Here is a 3,860-nt window from a genome sequence, read left to right as displayed (position 1 = left end):
GCAAGCTAAACTTGTGTGTCTGTGTTCTTTGTATTCCTCTGGACGAAATCTGGGGGGGAGGACAGCACGCTGGGATGAACAAAGCAGAAGAGATTCTCTTCTGGATGAGAACATCAGCTGCTGTAAGGTCACGGGGCTGTGCTGGGGCACAGCAGCAGGGAGAGAGAGCCAGCATCTCCCTCTGTCTGTGCTACTGCTCTGTCTTCCCAAGTGTTTGGATGGGGTTCTCTGGTGCGCTCCATTTGCTACAGTTACAGGATTTTTTGGGGGTGTGTCATTAAAATAGTTATTTTAAACACTGCATTAATGTGGAGAATATAACTTTTTAACTGAGAAAAGGATAAGGCTCTAAAGAATAAAGCTGAAAAAAATGCTGTTTGGGTAAGACAAGGTTATAAGAAAGGTGTACAAAAAACAGAATAGGAGGTGCAAAGATCTGTTATTTTTCCAGCTTCATTTCCTGCTTTAGAGAGTGCACTCTTTTAGGAGATAAGAGAAGCTTCTCCAGAAGATGTTGTATCTAGTGGTATTTTTTAAAAAAGGTGCACACCAAAAAAAGTTGAACAAAATTATTACTCCCAGCATTGGAAAAAAATAACAGCACAAAAATGCCTTTTTTTTTTTTTGTGTGGCACGTTTTTCCTGGTGCCATGTTTGCACATGGCTTTTCTTGTTGCCGTGAAGTCTGAGCCCCTGTGAATAGTGTGACAAAGCACAGAGGTTCCAGAGCCTGGGAGGTCCTTGGGAAGAGCCCTTCCCAACTCTTCCCGAATTGCTGTGGATGGGCCCCAAGTAATGCTTCCCTGTTTGGCTGTAAGAGCCTTACCACAGCGAACGGCAGGGGCAGGAAAGACATTTCCCAGCAAAAACATGATTCGGCTCTCCTTGCTCTCCCAACCTCCCAGCCTGGCAAGATGCTCAGGGGAGGGGAGCAGGAAGCATCTGTGCTTGTTCCTGGGCAGCGTGCCGGGCTCTGGGTCTGCAGTGGGACACTGTGACACTGTGACAGTGTGCCCACAGCAGCAGCCTGGCCCGTCCTCACTGCACCAGGAAATGGTGAATGTCACAAGGAAACAGAGGTATGAGTGTTGCTGTGTGAAAGTGTGAAGTGATGAGGGTGTGGGCAGCCGGCTGCCTCCTGTTCTGGCTCAGGAGCCAGGGGCTGTGCTGGGCGGGAGGGGATCGGCGTTTGCAGCTCGACCGCAGAGCGCTGTGATTACAGCAGCAGTTCCTACAAGGAAGTAATTGGCACTTCCTCCTCTTTGATGAGTACAGCAAGCGCTGCAAGAGCCTTCATCAGTGAATGCCGCCTTCCCCCCCCCTTTTAATTTACTTTTTTTTATTTAAAGTTGAAGTTTGGAGTGGGGAGGGAGGAACATCCAGGTATGAGGAGAGCCTGGAGGCAGCCGCCCCTGGCAGCTGACTGAGCTGCAGTGGGCAGCTTGTTGAAAGCACTGTAGAGGCTGTGCTTGCTGGGCAGGAAAGTTGGTCAAGGACACATCACCAGCAAGAGAGGAGCTGAGCAGGTGTGTGTGGAAGCTGACAGGCTGCACACTCTTGGTTATTTGGAAGAAGAATGCTCATTCACGCTAAATAAACCTTCCTCTGTGCAGACGCTGCTCTGCCGCATCAGTTTCCTTCACAGAGCAGTTTATACCTGCTGTAAATGCACACCTGAATTGTTGGTGAATGCACAGCTTGTGCTGACACGGGGCTGAGCTGTTCTGTCTCCTGCCTGGCCTGAATTCCCACGGCAGGGTTTGCTCCCCTGCATTGTGCCCCAGGACTGCCTTTGCCTCTGGCTGGAGAGAGGGGATTACTTGTAAAATTACATGCTTAAAACTTGATGGGGGAGTTATCTTCCCAAAGGGCCCTTCTATCTGCCCCCCCACCCACTCAGTTTGAGAAGACTGTAACTCAAATTATTCCATGCAGCAGCATCGAGCGCTACTTGTGAGATGGTAGAAGGCAGAGGAAAGGAGCCACGTGTCAAAAGCCCATCAGAAACTGCAGCTCAAAAGGAAGCACAGCTGGAGAGGCCTGCTGCTGGATTGCTGCTGTACAACAGCCCTTCTCCATCGTGGGTGATGCTCCACGGGCCTCGTGCAGGCAGCCCTGGATTAGCTGCAGGGGTAATGCTGTATGAAATGAGGCTGACACCAATGCCCTCTTGTACGCCACTTTGGCAGGTTCAGTTGCCAGCACACAGCTGGAGATTGTCTCTGACCTAGGCTGACTGGTTCTTGCATAGTTCCAGAATATAGGAGCATCTCAAGGAGAAGAGATTGACTGACTTGGTTCTTGCATCGTTCCAGAATATGGGAGGATCTCAAGGAGAACCTCAAGTATCCTTTGGTCCCCTTCCCTCTGCCCATGCAGAAGCCCGAGGAAGCAATCCAGACCTGTGCACATCCTGATAGCTGACTTCTCTTCTGCACAGCACTTTGGGGTAGAGGAAACACACGGGTAAATGTGGATGCCGTGGGACAGAGAGAGACAAACGGCAAGCGTTTCTCACAGCGGCTTTTGAGAAATTTAGGGAGCTGGAAAGATGTGATAGCCTGTTGACTGTAAACAATTCGCAGGTGCTGTTTTTCTACCTTATTTTTCTGTTCCTCTCAAGGACAGTGCGTGAGAAAGACGTTTCTGTTAGTTAGCCAATAGAACAGAATCTATGGTACCACTCTATAAAACCACGCGGTTCTTTTGAATAACGCCTTCTTCGCCTTTGCTACGATCCTGCCTCTTGCCTGTTCCTGCCCCGACCCCGTGCACGAGTGACAGGTAGAGGGTCAGCCTGACATGCACCTGGCCTCCCAGAGGCAGATGGCAAAAATGATTTAACAATTTAACAACGTTACATCTCCACGGTGTCTAAACTAGCACCCCTCAGGCTGGCTTGTGGTGCAGAGCTCAGCCAACGCTGCATGAAGGATTTTTTCTTTTCACCTTCTTATCCTTGCCCAATAGGAGCCTCTCCAGCCTTGTCTCCTGCTGCTTAACATGTGTGCGGCTTGGCAGCCCTGCTTCCTACTGTGCAGTGTGCCTTTGCCCTCTCTGTGCCCATGCACAGGCTGCCCCTTGTTGGGAGCTGGACACGGGGCCAAACTGAGCCCCTGCACACGCACCTGCAGGGGCACATCTGTCCTGCTGGTGCCTCTATGAGGGTATGAGCAAAACTGCCAGGTTAACGCATCACAGAATGAATGCCGGTTCTTACACTTCACAAAGAGAATTCAGTCATGTTTTCCATAATTTGTGGGATTCATGGAAAGCTGCCAGGTGGAAAATGTGCAGGAGGGGGGATGGTTGACAGCCAGCTGAACACGAACCAGCAGTGTGCCCAGGTGGCCAAGAAGACCAATGGCATCCTGGCCTGTATCAGCAACAGTGGGGTCAGCAGGACCAGGGCAGGGATTGTCCCCCTGTACTGGGCACTGGTGAGGGCACACCTCAAATCCTGTGCTCAGTTTTTGGTGCCTCACTGCAAAAAAGACACTGAGGGGCTGGAGTGGGTCCAGAGAAGGGCAATGAAGCTGGTGAAGGGTCTGGAGCACAAATGTGATGAGGAGCAGCTGAGGGAGCTGGGAGGGTTCTGCCCAGAGAAAAGGAGGCTCCAAAGGGGGACCTTTTGCTCTCTGTAGCTACCTGACAGGAGGGTGTAGCCAGGTGGGGGTCGGTCCCTGTTCCAAATAACAAACAACAGGACAAGAGGAAATGGCCTCGAGTTCTGCCAGGGCAGGTTTAGATTGGATATTAGGAAAAATGTCTTCACTGAAAGGGTGTTCAGGCTGCTCAGTTGAAGTGATGGAAACACCATTCCTGGAAGTGTTCAAAAACCATGTCAATGTGGCTCTGGG

This window comes from Fringilla coelebs (assembly GCF_963513975.1).
Source record: "Fringilla coelebs genome assembly, chromosome: 1".
NCBI lineage: Eukaryota > Metazoa > Chordata > Aves > Passeriformes > Fringillidae > Fringilla > Fringilla coelebs.
This window is presented reverse-complemented; position numbering follows the sequence as displayed.